Raw genomic sequence first — 17,189 nt, forward strand, 5'->3', positions numbered from 1 at the left:
TTCACTTTTGTATAATATCTACCTCACTTGCTTTGGCAATGTTAACACATGTTTCCCATGCCAATAAAGCCCCTTGAATTGAATTGAATTGAAAGGGAGAGAGAGAGAGAGAGCAAGAGAGAGACAGAGAGAGAGACAGAGAGAGAGGCAGAGAGAGGGAGAGAGAGAGAGACAGAGAGAGAGAGGGTCTGCTGTGGTTGGTCAGTGGTTGTCATCAGTACCCTGCAGTCAGTCCCACTACAGTAGTCTCTCAAAATGCAATGTAATGACATTGAATCAACGTTGAAAACTGTTTGGATTTGCCTAAATCCAATGACATGGTGAAATGTTTTGTTTATTTCCCATTGAATTCAAGTTAGTTGACAACTCAACAAAATGTAAATCAAAACTTGACGTTGAATTGATGTCTGTGCCTAATGGGTTACTAGAAATCACTGGACACATTCTACACCGTGAATCATAAGGTTGACAATGGCCCTCGTTCAATCTCTGAGATCCTCTGGGTGCTGATCTAGAATGAGTTTTGCCTTTTAGATCCTATGGAATGAGATTATATGGACAGGGGGGACCAGCACTCCTTCTCTGAGACTCTTTATGAATATGGGCCTTGAGGAACAGTGACAGTCTCTTGATCTTGTATCAAGTGGTCATGATTTAGTTGGTCCTTCAATATACAGTACAGTATACTGACAGGGCAATGTCTGTCCTCCAGTCTTTCCTGTCTCTCCACTGATGTGTCTGGATCGATATAGGTTAGTTAGGCTACTATCGTATCCTCATATCCTCCTTATAGGCTTAAAGGGATACTTTGGGATTTTGGCAATGAGGCCCCTTATCTTAATAGTATCCACGTGTTCAGCGGACTCTGGGGAAGTAGATAAAGGGCCTCATTGCCAAAATCCTGAAGCATCCCTTTAAATAGTATCAAATGTAAATCGGTCAAATGTGATGATGACGATGACGATAATAGGCTACTGTAGGAACACATATAGGCGGCTGTCTGTGTAAACCACACCACCGTGGCTGAGTGAGTGCGCCGTGCTGTTGGGTATATGTAATGCGAGGGGGTAGAGAGCTAGCGAGGCCACACTGTGAATTATTTCTGAGGGAGAGGTAAGAAAAAAAGAACATGAGGGAAAGACCCACAATCCCTAGAGACATGTGATGCATGTTGTATCTATAGGCTTGTTTCTGGGCTACAAAATGCCTGCTGCGTTTTCTCTTTCCCTGGACTACATCCCATTCTCTGCTGTACATCACACACACATTTGATTACATTTACAGTCATTCCTCCATACTGCATAAGTGTGTAGTGGTTGGGCAGTATTTGTGCTGAATTTCTAAGATTATTTAGCAAAAATAGTATGTATGATATGTAAATTACATTAATTATCTTCAGTGTTTAGCAAGAATCACAGTTACTGTAGGATAATACAAAATGCTGACATGGCCATGGGGGAAAATCCAGTATTGGTGTGGGTTAGGAATGGAGGTAATTACCATAGCATAGCGTATGAAAAAGAGGGTCACAAATTACTCAAATGATTCGAGGCTGGAGCAATATTACGACATACCGTAATGTTATCCGCGCAAGCAGGCACAGCAGCCTATGACAGCAGCACACACATGCGGCAGCAGCGGTACACCGAGACAGAAGCACACACACACACCTCAGCATTATCACATTTTAGCCGTATTGTTTCACGACCGTTCCATCCCTCCAACAACACCCCTCCCTCTCTCTCTCTCTCTCTCTCTCTCTGCGAGGAGGAATATCAACTGCAACTCCCCGGAAGGAAGGCGACGTCTTCGCATAGCCTGCTGCGGATGGATCAATAAGCGAAACCTCCTCTCTTCGAATGCTCCTTTGACATACCAACGGGGGAAGCCCATCATAACTCACACATTCTTACAAAGGAATCACTCACCCGATGTTGCTCAACGCCTGCTCGAATAGCTCCGCTTGCAGAATGTTCTGAGGCGGCGTAAAAGCCTCATTAAAATGGGATAGAACGGAGCTACAAAATTGACGCAATGTATCAAACTGCATTTTCCTCCYTTTTCCTTCGTGTCTTTTATCCTCACTATGGCCCTTTTCCTCAAACACAATACATCCACCTGCGCTGCCTCGCTCTCTGTCCGGACCCGCGTCTGTCTATCTCCAGGGACGCATTAAACGCGAAGACGCCAATCAAGTTCCATATTTCTCCTGATCTTGGTAGAAAGAATCCTTAAATGAAAAGCGGTCGAGGCTGGAATGTACAGTCATAATGCTCCGAACTTAACCCGACAAAATATAGCGGGCTGTAGCAGGATCTCTTTGCAGTGGAGGTGAGGAAAAAGCAGCAGCGAGGCATCTTCCAGCAAAGCAAGCTTCACTTACCGGTGCATCAGGGGCAGCCTCATACTCAACTCATATTTCTCTCTGCCTATTAGAGCACGCATACAAACACACACATACATACACACACAACACGCAAGCATTCGTTCACGCACACGCTTGCTGTATCCTTCTCTTTCTCATAMTCTGGACCGCGCACGCAGATACAATACATGGGCGCGCAGAGATGCTGTCGTCAGTGCTTTTGCCATATATGACTGCCAACCATCAGCTCTCATAAGTAATAAGGGAGGAGGACAAGGCATCTACTTGCTCTGGGAGAGAGGAAATGGGGGAGTGAGTCTGAGAAAGGGAAATGAAAGAAAAGGTGGACGAAGGGAATCCAATCAAATGGGCCTGACAGAGTTTACTCACAAATCAGACTGGATGATCCTCAGTGGGAGGACAGGGGAGGTTGTCTACTAACTCCAGCACGCTCATATGGGAGTTACAGACATTAAGCAAAGGGCCACTTAACACAGAAGACAAGTGGCTTGACAGAAATGGCAGGTGTTAGTGAAGGCCAGCATGGATGGATGGATGCACAGCGTCTGTATAAGAAAGTTATATTCAATTTTATAAACTGGGTGAATCGAGCCCTGAATTCTGATTGGCTGACAGCCGTAGTATATCAGACCATGTACCACGGGTATGACAAAACATTTATTTTTACTGCTCTAATTACATTGGTAACCAGTTTATAATAGCAATAAGGCACCTCTGGGGTTTGTGATACATGGCCAATATACCACGGCTAAGGGCTGTGTCCAGGCACTCCGCATTGTGTTGTACATATATATACCACACACCCTCTTGCCTTATTGCTTAAGAATTATATTCTATCCTAAAGATGCCTAGATGTGATTTGCACTTCTCTCTGATCAATGGTTTATATAACGATCAGCATAAACACTAAGCATACAGTTATTCTGTCATTTACACAGAAGTTAATTTGATGAATAAGAGGTGGATTTAATATAATATTAGGTCACTTAATCCATAACCCCCAAAGCATCCAGATTTATTGGTGACTTGGTAAACAGGATTGAGGCACACCGTAATGCATCTCTGCAGGTGCCTCCACTAGCTTGGGTGGGAAACACACATCTCACTTCATGACACCAATGTAACAAGTAACGGGCTGGATTTAAGCTCATGTTGGCTTGCATTTGTTTCTCTTTGTTTCCTGCTAACTAATACAAATACTAATGTGCTGACTTGGTTGGTGCTGAGGCTGGGTATAGGGTTGGGTTGAGGAAAGGGCTCAGCTGGGGCGAGGTTGAGACTGAGCCAGGGTTGGGGCTGGGTGGATAAACATGGGAAACCTTGAGAAACACAAGTAGGTAATTATATTCTAATCCCAGCCAATATTATTGTTGTTTCATCCGTGTCTCCACACCTGACTACCTCGTCGTCCTGGATTGTTGGTATCTGTGTGTTCATTTCAATGACACCTCCGACACCAAGATAAATTAGACCCTTTCTCAAGTTATTTCACCTTATAACAGGCTGTCATCTGGGGTTTTTCCCCTTTCTCTTTCTCTTTCAGTGGAAAAGATTAGTTGATTTACACATTCTTTAGATTCATGAAAGTGGTTTTTGGTGATTATGCAGTGGGAGTTCTATTTTAAACATCATCACCATTGTCCCTGAGTTCTCAGACAGGCCGTTTCCGTTTTGTGTCCGCGCTGAACTCAGTGCTGCCAAAGCCAGAATCGTTCACTGCTACCATTCCCCCTCTCAGCCATAAAGCCAATTAATATAGAGAGAGTCACGAACAACACAGTGAGCTCTGAGCTCACATCCCACAGCCTGATCTAACTGCTAATCAAATACAACAACCTCAGAATCAACTAGATGTCTTTGTTGGCTGTGAGATGGTGCTGTGTGTGTTGTGTGTGTGTGTGTGTGTGTTTTGTGTGTGTGTGTGTGTGGTGGTGTGTGTGTGTGTTGTGTGTGTGTGTGTGTGTGTGTGTGTGTGTGTGTGTGTGTGTGGTGTGTGTGTGTGTGTGGTGTGTGTGTGTTGTGTGTGTGTGTGTGTGTGTGTGTGTGTGCGTGTCTGTACTTAACACTTAACACAACTTTATTTAGCTGAATTCTGTTAAATAGTGAGAATGCTCATTGTTAAAATGCAGATTGCTTCATAGCAGCTAGTTAGTTCCGACACATTGCTCCTTTAAAACCTTATAAGGTAAAACAGTTTCAATAAATGATACTCTGCTAGACAGGTCCCAGAGTCCTACTCCAATATCTGTTTGAATATGTCCTAAATGGCACCCTATTCCCGTTATACTGCACAATTTTTCACCAGAAGCAGAAAACCATCACATTTCTTCATGTTTGTGACCAACAGTCATTTGAAACTGCCAAGTGAGCAGAAAATTGTCAAAGTTGTCCTCTCTCTCCTACAGTAATCTTTCCCTTACTGTGTGTCTGGGAGTAAAAAGAGCCCACCACAATGTCGTAATGGAAGGGAGAGGACACAGGCTTAATGAGTTGTGTCTCTAACCCCAGAGTGGCTACAGTACGGTAAAGGCTTGTTTGTTCCAGTGCTAGACTAGGGGGGACCATCAGGTACACCTTTACAAGGTCGACAGAGAGGAAGAGAGGAAGAGTGAGAAGCAGAGAGGAGAAGAGAGGAAGAGGGAGAAGCAGAGAGGAGAAGAGAGGAGCATAGAGGAAGAGGGAGGATAAGAGAGGAGCATAGAGGTGCAGAGAGGAAGAGGGAGGAGCAGAGAGGGGGAGAGCGGTGCAGAGAGGAGGAGCGAGGAAAAGAGAGGAGCAGAGACATGCAGAGAGGAGTAGGGAGGAGCAGAGAAGAACAGAGAGGAGCAAAGACGAGCAGGTAGGAGCAGCGAGGAACAGGGAGAAGCAGATAGGAGCAGAGAGGAAGAATTGCAGGATAGCAGAGAGAGTGGGAAGAGGACATCTGTTCCTCACAGAGCAGCTCACCATGACTGACCCCTGGGTTATGGAACGGTTGGAAATACCGTCCAGACCTGCCTGGGTTCAAACAGCATTCGTTTTCCTTCAAATACACTGAGCATTTGATTGAACCTGTCTAGAGTTCCAGATGGGCAGGGTTTTGCATGTTTGGGACTATTTTGTTGGTTCCTTTTGCACCAGTCAAGCTCAATCGAGCGCAAGTAAAGTATTTGATAGAAAACAAGTACTATTTGAACTCAGGTCTGGACTACAGAGTTGACTGGTGTATTCTCTACAGAGAATGACACAATGAGGGGACTAGAGGAACATATTTCTGCTGTATGAGATGCACTAGAAAAATGTGTGCAGGGTGTCTCTCTCCCTCTCTCTGTGTCAGTGGACTATGGAGAGAGGAAGGAGACACCGTGTGGTGATAAATGGAATTACAATAAATCAGCTGTGATGACGCAAGCCAAGGCACAGAGAAAAAGGATTCACAAGCACAGCATAGAAGTGTAATCAAACAGTCTGTCTATTTTCTTATTCTTTATTTAAACAGGTAGATCCCAATTGAGATCATAGATCTATTTTGCGCGAGAGAGATCTCTTGTGCAGACATTTTTGGAAGAAACACAGTACAGTCTCCAACTTTCCAATGTGACAACAGTGACATAATACAGCCCGGCAGACCACCTATAGCTCTGCATTGACTGTGCATCTTTCCCAACATCTTCCTGTACTATCTGAACCTGGCTAAAACATACCTAGAGAACAGTAGGACAAAAGGTGTATCTAGTTATTGTGATGAGTTGCAGCCAAGAGCTTCTTCAGCATGTCTGGTTTCTGCTGCTTTAAAGGAAGACAGTGAATGCAGTATTATAGTCACCATCAGTCAGTTCACCAGCTAGGGAATCCCTCTAGCTGAGTTTGACTTAAGGGGAAAGATGAAAGACACTAGTCATTCAGTGTGGGAGTCAGTGTGTGGGTGTGTGCTTGTCTGTGTGTGTGTGTTTGTCAATCCTGAACTTATTTTAGGTAGCGGTGTCCATGTGTCTTTCCTGCATCATGGGCCTCATGCGTACACATCTGTATGATCAAACTGTCTACCGTTCTCAAAAAATAAGTCATTTGCCAGGAGCCATAGCTTTTCTGATTTTTATTTTACCCTCCACTTTTCCCAGTCCCCGACCCTCACTCTCTCCATAACAGCTCCAGAGTCATTTCAACCTAACCAACCACATGACACAGCTTGCTATAGGCAAGAGTGGGGTAAGTTGAGCCATTTTTATTTATTTAGCACCACTATGTCAAGGGAAATATAGTACTCTTTCTAACAAAGATATCGCCATATATTTCAGGATGTTGTGCATCCCTGGAAATAATTAGAAYTCATGTAAACGTAACAGTTTTGAAAACACAGCTTGTCCAAAAAAGTGGTCTCTTGGCACAACTTACCCTGGGTAGGGGGTCAATTGAGCATAGCGACAGGGTAAATGGAGCCACCTTGGGGTAAGTGGGTGATAGTGTTCTGTGACAGTGGGTGATGGTGCTGGTAGGACAAAGTTGAATTCATGGAATGGGGGTATGGTATATTGTACAGTGCATTCGAAAAGTATTCAGACCCCTTGACTTTTTCCACATTTTGATACGTTACAACCTTATTCTAAAATTGATTAAATTGTTTGATTGTTTCATCAATCTACACACAATACCCCATAATGACAAAGCAAAAACATGTTTTTAGAAATGTTGTCAAATACATCCAAAATATAAAAACGGAAATATACCATTTACATAAGTATTCAGACCATTTACTCAGTACTTTGTTGAAGCATCTTTGGCAGCGATTACAGCCTCGAGTCTTCTTGGGTGTGACGCTAAAAACTTGGCACACCTTTATTTGGGGCGTTCCTGTATTTGGGGCGTTCTGCAGATCCTCTCAAACTCTGTCAGGTTGGGGAGCATCACTGCACATCTATTTTCAGGTCTCTACAGAGATGTTCAGTCGGATTCAAGTCTGGGCTCTGGCTGGGCCACTCAAGGACATTCAGAGACTTGTCCCAAAGCCACTCCTGCGTTGTCTTGGCTGTGTGTTTAGGGTCGTTGTCTTGTTGGAAGGTGAACCTTCAACCCAGTTTGAGGTCCTGAGCGCTCTGGAGCAGGTTTTTATCAAGGATCTCTCTGTACTTTGCTCCATTCATCTTTCCCTTTATCCTGACTAGTCTCCCAGTCCCTGCCGCTAAAAAACATCCCCACACCATGATGCTGCCACCACCATGCTTCACCGTAGGGATGGTGCCAGCTTTCCTCCAGACGTGACACTTGGCATTCAGGCCAGAGAATCTTGTTTCTCATTGTCTGAGAGTCCTTTAGGTGCCTTTTGGCAAACTCCAAGCGGGGTGTCATGTGCCTTTTACTGAGCAGTGGCTTTCGTCTGGCCACTCTACCATAAAGGCTTGATTGGTGGAGTGCTGCAGAGATGGTTGTCCTTCTGGAAGGTTCTCCAATCTCCACAGAGGAACTCTAGAGTTCTATCAGAGTGACCATTGGGTTGTTGGTCACCTCCCTGACCAAGACCCTTCTCCCCCGATTGGTCAGTTTGAGTGTAGGTTGATGATGATTTTCTTTTATGTAATCCATTTTAGAATAAGGCTGTAAAGGAACAACCTCTGAAAGAAGTCAAGGGGTTTGAATACTTTTCCGAATATACTTTATATCTTAAATAGATGCCTACATTCAGATATAGATGCCTCTGTTCAATATCACTTACCCTTCCATTTCTTGACCAGTTGGTCTAGGACAGGGATGTTGTTTTGATGTGCCAATTCATAAACAAGTTCTATGTATTCAAGGATACTAAGCCCATGAAACTGTTCCTCAAGATGTTTAATATATTTAGCAAGCTCAGACTCCATGTCATCAAATAAGACCTTGTGTGCCTCTGCTACTCTATCATTGCCTCTGTTAAACACAGGTACATTTTCATGTTTTTTTTGTCCATGTGTCATTCAGTCTATTTGTTCATCCCTTGCTGCTGCTCAAATGGACTTCTTCCTTTCTCTCACTTCCTTGGCTGCTCTCTCAGGAACCTCTAGGGGGGCTAGACCCCTGCTTGTTTTACATTTGTGTACACAGGACATGATGATGTCTGCTCTGTAACAATACAAATGCACTCCTGAGATCATACTGTAGGCATGACACATTGCAGAAATACTATGTATATTATGCATTAAACTGACTAAATGTAATCATCATTTGTATGGTGTATGGTGGCCATTGGTTTAACTTACCCCAAAAAGGTAAACATTTTGACAATATTAGCCCGCACAGTTGGAAGGCTGCACTTTCATGCTAGGTTAAGGAGCGGATTTTGAAGCTTATAGAGACCTTAACTGATGTATAAAACTATCTTCTTTGGTTTAGATACAAGCATCATGATACCTATAACACAATAATTGAATTAGATTAATAAATTATTTCATTTTTTACCTAACTTCCTTATCAATTTTCCATGTGGTTTCTTCCTTCACAGACTCCATGAAATGATGACCTCATACTAAATATTTGGTCACATTATTCATTTTGTGTATGGTTTCCTAGAAACAAGGGGTGGCTCAACTAACCCTTTGGCTCAACTTACCCCACTTTCCCCTAACAGGTTTCACTTTTAACAGACAGTTTTCCTCCACAATAACGATCAAAATGTTAAATCCAACTCAAATCCCAGAGGGAATTGTTCAAATGTGTTTAACACACACACAACCTTACACACACACACTGGACTCACCTGTCTATGTCCTGTCCTGGACCTGAGAGCCTCAGCCCTGAGCCGTTGTTGAGGGAGCCTTGTCTGGGGAGTCCGGGAGGTCTGCTTCTGTCTGCTGATACGTCCCCTGCGGACCCCTGGTAGAGGAGATCCTGCTGCAGTTTGGCCTTCTTCTCCTGGGGGGCCTCCTCGTGACGTCGACCCCTGGAGCCCTCAGACACGCCCCGTGGCCCTGCGGCGCCGCTGTAGAACCACGCCCCCGACTTGGTTAGGATTTCTTGTTGTTTTCGGCACAAGTTGCATACCCACATAACCTGTACACAGAGGAGAGAGGGGGTTAGATATCTGCAGTGGTGGGGATGGTGATGGTGGTGGTGGACTTACAGCAATGAACTACAATGAAAGGAGTCATGGAATGRATCAACCCCTAGAGGAGTTGTGCCAAGTATCATTAAAAAAGGATACTTGGACCTGCTAGATGTTGTAGGAAACACTGTAAATATACAGATGAGGATATGAATGATTTGATAATATTGCATACACATACAGTAGCCTTAGGGCAAGTGTTTAGGAGGGAGCGAATATTAGGATTGTATGTAGGACCGTATCTAATTGAGGACATAATGTTGAGTTCACTAGACAGTCTGTGAGTATGATGAGGAATCTGAAGTTCATATGATCTACAAAGTGTTCTTTGGCCGTCCCCATAGGAGAACCCTTTTTGCTTCCAGGTCAAACCATTTTTGGTTTCTGGTTGGACCCTCTGTGGAAAACGGTTCTCAAACGGTTCTATGGGGACAGCCAAATAACCCTGTAAGGCTCTAGATAGCACTTTTTTTCTAAGAGTGTACATACTTATACCACTTGCTTATATGGGGTACCAGCCAAAGAAATAAAATCACTAGAATAGGTATCCCCATTCAAGTCAATGGGTTGGTAGTGGGTGGTTACAGAGTCATCAATGAGTTTGCACCACTTTGTGGTCCACAATACTGTAAGTAACTGAATCTAAATAGGAAGCTAGCTGCAGCCCTACTGTTTAATACAGCTGTGTGTGTGTATAGCAGAGGGATGGAGAGAGACTGTGTTCAGCAGCTCTACAGAGGAAGTAGCACTAACTGTGGTCTGCAGCCCCCTCCCTCCACATTAGCCTCATAAATCCAGGAGCCGACAAAAGCYCTGATCACTCCACCTCAGACGCAACACAGCCGCCCTCAAAGCCCTGGGCTGCTTCACAAATAGCACCATATTCCCTACATAGTGCACTATGGGCCCTGATCAAAAAGTAGTGCACTATATTTAGCATATGGTGCCATTTGGGATGCACACTGATCACTCCGCCTCAGACGCAGCTCATCCACCCTCACTCTGCCCTAACAACCGCCCTCCCTAGTCTGGAGGAGGAGCGATGCCTAGTGGAAAGGAAGAAATGGGCAGCCACCTGAGCTGCCTGGCGCCTCTCTCTCTCTCTCTCTCTCTCTCTCTCCTTCTCTCTCTCTCTCTCTCTCTCTCTCTCTCTCTCTCTCTCTCCTCTCTCTCTCTGAGGGAGCAAGGTGCAGGGCATCAGGGTCCGTGAGGAACTCAGCCCGTAGGCTGATGGCCAGTGACTGACAGACTGACTGACAGCAGTGACGTACAGAAGGCAGACAGGCAGGCACTCACACCCAGCAGTGTCCTCCAGCCGCTAGTTATAGGCCTGACTCTGGCCCTGGTCCTGTAGTCAGAGCATTGAGCTGACTCAGTACTGGAGTGCATTACTGTGATTACTATTGGCTGGGCTGGGCTTACACAGCACACTACACACACCCCACTGACTTAGTGGCTGGCTGGCTAACTGGTTGGCTAACTGGCTGGCTAACTGGCTGGGGGTCATATGCCTATTTAAATAAAGGTTCATTAAAAAAATATATATCTATATTCGGAAGGCATGGCATGACCAATGAGAGGTTGTCTCCTTACCACCCCAGACAATCAGATCGTCTGAACCACCGGGGCGGGGCTACACTCTAACCTCCATCTTCTCAAGCACGCATGCACACACCAAACCACACCCATACATTTTCCACAAAGCATGCGCATGCACACCCGCTGCAACACTACCTCCACACTAGTCCCACTTCTGTTCATTCCTCAATCTCCCTCTCTGCTTAAACCTTCTTAGGCGAAGAGCCCTTTTTTCAATTTCCTGCCTAAAATGACATCCCAAATCTCAACTGCCTGTAGCTCAGGCCTGACTTGAAGATATGCATATTTCTTGGTACGCATTTGACAGGGGAACCATGTTGAAGTTTGTGGAAAATGTGAATTGATGTAGAGAATATAAACACAATAGATCCGGTAGAGGAAAATACACGAAAAAAAAACCAGTTTTTTTTTCTAACCACCATCTTGTGAAATGCAACCATCTGTAAATAGCCCCTCCATTAGCCAACTGCCTACCTCAACCCAATTTTATATAATTTTTTTTCGCTGCTTTTTGCCACACCAGTATTTCTACTTGCACATCCTCATCCCTAAGATTTTTTAACATAGCCCAGTTCTTTCCCAGATAGAGAGAGCCTTGTACATCAGCCAGCATGGCACGACGTGACCTACTTATCTACTGTTCACAAGTGCAATTTACATAGAGTCAGTTCTCCAATCTGCCAGTAATAATGAACCACATTCTGAGCTTCAGACTGTAATGCAGTGGGCTCTTCTATCTCATCAGCACATACCTAATAGTAATGAGTTATCAAAACAGACCAGGAAGACATACACACACAGGCCAAATGAATACTGAGCAGGGCATGCTAAGCCTAGCTCCGCCTCACACAGCGTTCCTATACAGGACTATATGGTGTAGCATCTGGTCTGCACCCAAACATAACCTGGATGACTAATGCACTAAAARGTGAACATGGTGAAAAATATAAGCAGTGGTTGATCACAGTAGAGATGATTCAATGATAAGGTTTTAGGTCGAAGCCATACTCGTCAGTCATATAGAAGTGGTGTCAGCACACACACACGCTCACACAGCATGTGCGCTCTAACAGTCCGTCCAGTGATGCAGCAGAGAGCGTGAGTTTGGCCGACTCTGACAGACTACTGTTAGCATCTGTAATAGTCCCTAAACCAAACACACACACACACACATACAAATACACACATGCACACACACACACACACAGGTCAAGCAGCTGTGCTGATTGCCAGAGGTGTGTTCACTGCAGCCAGACTGCAGTCCCTCCTCCCTCCTTCCCCACCGCTTAACTCTTCACGGCTGAGTGCAGTCAGGGCGACGGGTGTGGGGGAGGAAGGGGAGAGGAAGGGACAGCCCCCCCCCAGGCTGGGCCATTTCTCCCTGTGTTTGCACATTTCATAGTCATTGAACCTGCACCCAAATATAGAAGATTAAAAAACCTAGTGCTCCAAACCTAGCGGAGGAATAGAAATGGCATATGTAGCCCACTAAATGTCCCAGCAAACAAGGGACGTCCTGAGGACATTCGGCGATGTTCCCATTAGGTCCCTTAAGGGTTTTGGCGCGAAGTTATCCCACTGACGTTCTGAGAACGTTCTAAGAACATTGCATGATAGTCCAAAGGGAATGTTCTCTGAGGGACCGATGTCTAGTTCCCTGTACATTCCCAGGACATCACTGATGACCATTTCAGGACCTTTTTAGGATGTTCTCAGGACTTTCATTTGACTAGTCCTTAGGATGTTGCGTGATGGTCCCTAGGGAATGTTCTCTGGGGGACTTTTTATAGTTCAAATTTTTACGACATTCTTGGGACATTGTGTCATGGTCCCCTGAATGTCCCCTGAATGTTCTTGGGACGTTGTGTCATGGTCCTCTGGAGGTTTTGTCTAGTTCGCGGTTTGTCCAGGGAACGTCCCCAAGGACGTTTTTAGAACGTTCTTTAGATGTTGTGTCATGGTCCCCTGAAGGTTTTGTCTAGTTCCCAGTTTGTCCCAGGGAAGTAATGATATGGTATGGGGTTTTAAGGTAAGTGGTACGCTGTTCAGCTAAAATAGTGTAAAAATCTTTAATCAGGGTGCAACCTAGTCAGTTGCACAACTGCATGCCTTCCACCAAAATGTGTCTTCCGCATTTAACCCAACCCCTCTGAAACAGGGGGTGCAGGGGGCTGCCTTAATTGACGTCTGGGGAGCAGTTGTGCTCTTCAGTTTTGCTCAAGAGGAGAACTGCTGAGTTTTCCATCTTACCAGTTTGGCGATTCAAATCAGCAACTGATCCAACACTCTTAACAACCTGCTGCCCCTATCAATGTCATCTTGCTGCCCCTATCAATGGCATCCTGCTGCCCCTATCAATGGCATCCTGCTGCCCCTATCAATGGCATCCTGCTGCCCCTATCAATGGCATCCGCGTGCCCCTATAAATTCACCCTGCTGCCGATATCAATGGATCCTGCTGCCCCTATCAATGGCATCCTGCTGCCCCTATCAATTACATCCTGCGCCCATATCAATGACATCGCTGCTGCCCCTATCAATGACATCCTGCTGCCCTATCAATGGCATCCTGCTGCCGCTATCAATGACATCCTGCTGCCCCTTATCAATGACATCCTGCTGCCCCTATCAATGGCATCCTGCTGCCCTATCAATGACATCGCTGCCGCCTATACTGGCATCCTGCTGCCCTAATCCATTACATCCTGCGCCTTATCAATGGCATCCTGCTGCCCCTATCAATGGCATCCTGCTGCCCTACTCAATGACATTCCTGCTGCCCTATCAATTACATCCTGCTGCCTATCAATGGCAATCGCTGCTGCCCCTATCAATTACATCCTGCTGCCCCTATCAATTACATCCTGCTGCCCCTATCAATGACATCCTGCTGCCCCTATCAATGGCATCCTGCTGCCCCTATCAATGACATCCTGCTGCCCCTATCAATGACAACATGATTCCATTTGACATGATCACTTAGTACGGACTTTTCAATATGACCCCACCTGGGATGTGAACTCACAACCCCTGGATTTGAAGTCCCCTACACATTCATTACTTATAATACTTCTCTGCACTTAGTAAAATAGTGCCATCTGCACTGTTATTTTAGTTATCAGTTCATCCTACTATTCTCTCATTGATTTAACTAACTTATTTCAGGATTTTGAGTTTGGGTATTCTGTATAGTTGTCTAATGTTGGTGAGGCATATTGCTCTGTTTTAATGTTACTCCTGAATCACTATGATCAATTTAATAGTTCTTCTTGTTTGCAGGGTGTGCTGGAGCATAGGTACTGTAGACTACTGATGTGTTACGATGGGTACCATCAAGCTGTTTAGAATGACATGTCATTTGTTATCTAATGTTTTTTCATTTAAACTCAAGGTGGGTTCATACATCCTTATCATCTTTCTCATTTGCATTTGGTCCCATGCAAAGATATTATACTCCATATTTTATTCCATCTATTTACTCCATCTAATCCATCTGGACTTGAATCAATAACTTCTATCTAAAATGAGCAGGCCTAGCGTTCAGACAACCTCGTGTGTTGCAAATCTCTACAGCAAAACACTGCTACAGCCTATTACAAGGGTGGTGCTTTGGTGGTGCTTTCGATGACCAATCTAGTGTATGTTCATCACTTTCTAAAAGACGATTTACAGCATTGACTGAAACTCCTTTAAGATGGAGAGAGCAGCCTTCAGCTATCCCAGTTTGTGCTGAGCTGTGTTGAGCTGTCAGGCCCGTGGCGCTACACTACATCAAAGTCAAATGAACAGGGAGGGAGGAGACGATCACCTCTTTCTGATACATATGTTCCAGTAGCCAACACTCAGTCAATGAGCTCTCTCTTGTGGCCAAGAAGCAGGACTACACTACAACAGCATCATACCAAAACAGTTGAGTGGAGCATGATATTATCAAACTTCAGAGCTATAGGACAATGAAAATACCACGGTGACCATTTTTTACTTTTAAGAGAATTGCAACCATTGTTGCATTACTTGAGTCCAAATAGTCACTGTTCTTTTCGAAGACAAAAACACATAGTTGGTTTCATATCTTTCAGACTAAATGCATTCCCAACCATCAGATGTTACTGTATCTTGTTCATAGCATTCAGAGAACAAGAATATCACATACTATAAAGAGATGTGCGTCATGGTCAAATATTAATGTGATGGTGAATAGACTGTCATAGGTATCATATTGCCTGTTTCCCTCCCAGTCTCACCTGGCCTGAACTTAACTGAGCTCATTAAAAACTCATTGTTTAAGGGAACATGTCTGGGAACATCTTGGCTTTGAAACTGACTGTTTCTGAAACATACAGAACCTATTCAATCATTCCGCACTCCTTTTCCCCCATGCAACACACGTTTTTATGTGTTATTAAAACATGTGTGATATAAAATATATAACCTACCCAGGATTAAATATACCACATTCTTCTAAATCTGTGTGTGTAAAGATCTCAAAAAGACAGAGGGAAACATGTATTAAAGTATATTTCATGAAACGGTGTAGCCTAAATAGAGATGAAAGAAGAACCGACTCTCACATGTTCAAACACTGCCTGGCACGTGGTGCATCACATTTTAATGAGGTTCTAAATTTAGTGTGTCGGGCGCGCGGCAATAATAATAGACTTGATGCATAAATGTATGCCCGTTATTTTACCAAAGTTCAGAAAGACGTGAGAGAGAAAGATGAGAGCGGCTTGAGAAATGGAGAGACTGGATTCACACAGAGAGATGGCAGATGTCTTTCACAGACCCCCCTAAGCCCTGTGACATTATTTACAAAGCCAAAGTCTATTTTTGGTCTTACTTGAGCATTTGGCATGCAAAGTCGGCTTATCAAAGAGCTGTTCACCGTTTCACATACATTTTAGAAATTACCATATATATTCAGAATTTCAGAGAACATGATGTAATGAGAACTTTTACCGAAAATGACACTACATAGCCTAAAAAATCCATATAAACGTATTCAGACTACCTGTCCTCCCCTAGGCTATAACAAGGTGTTTATAACATGTAGGCATTCATAATAGCCTATAACTCATTCAGCATTGGTCATATGATCATCTACATTAAAATACTCTGACTGCTTATGCAAACAGTGCACAACAGTCTATAGCCTACATGTGCATTGTACATGCAGTATCCAAACGGCTGATTGTGAGCCCATCTTATTGAATGACTTCCAAGCCAAGACAATCAATTTTACATTTAGCTTACCCATGGTAACGACGGGAAGAACCGTGTCCGTGCAGAAAAACAGCGTATGTAATCCTAATTTAGTGGAAATGTTACGGGGCAGCGTGCAGTAAAATCAGGAAGAACCGAGGAAACAAGACAGGCGCCGACCTTCAACACCGTTCAGCACCGCGGACAGTACCTAGTCGGACAACAGGCAGGCAGCTAGCTCTGCTCAATGTAGCCCCGTGAAGGTTACGCGATGCTAATAATGTATGTGATTTGTCCAGGCTGCAAATAATACCACCCAGTCTTATGTTCCAACCATAATTATTTCTAAACAGATTATTTACAGAAAATAACAAAATACATGTCTGCCACGATGTCAAATAGAAAACGCTACAGCCCCTTCATAAATGCAGTAAACGATTCTAATTTTGAAACGCGGCACACAAAAAATAAGCATACAAAAGCAGCTTCATGGGAGGAAAGATGTGCAAGAGTGAGCAAGAAAACGTGCAATCATGTTTTTACCGCCGCTGTATTAGGCCTACTAGTTAAGTCTTCATTACTAATAGATGCGGGTGTGAGTCTCCCGCTACCGAGGCTTATTGAGCTCATTATAAATGTAGCGCGTCCCTCCGTGGTGCTGGGCGGCCCAACTGTGCTCAAAGAATTCAATGTGTGCCGTTACACGCCCGTGACGCTCAGGGACTCACCAAGCTATTTCTGATGCGCCACAACAACGTGTTCTTCTAAATTCACTGGAATATTAGGCTATTTTTACTTTGATGAGGCCTGAAAGATCCAATAAGTGTGAGTTCTGTTCGTTTGCAGCAGCGTGAATGAGAGCTGAGACCCAAGAGCACCACAGCACATGTGATGTCCTCAAAAGCCTTTAATCACGAATGACTTGGTCTCAGGAGACTGTTGATTCCTGAG

General features: G+C 44.3%; 1 pseudogene; it reads right to left on the reverse strand.

Moving 5' to 3' along the window:
- LOC111958633 (regulating synaptic membrane exocytosis protein 2-like) overlaps positions 1-17,189 on the reverse strand; it is an 86,445-nt pseudogene that overhangs the window by 19,508 nt on the left and 49,748 nt on the right.

Source organism: Salvelinus sp. IW2-2015, linkage group LG35 (assembly GCF_002910315.2).
Source record: "Salvelinus sp. IW2-2015 linkage group LG35, ASM291031v2, whole genome shotgun sequence".
Taxonomy (NCBI): Eukaryota; Metazoa; Chordata; class Actinopteri; order Salmoniformes; family Salmonidae; genus Salvelinus; species Salvelinus sp. IW2-2015.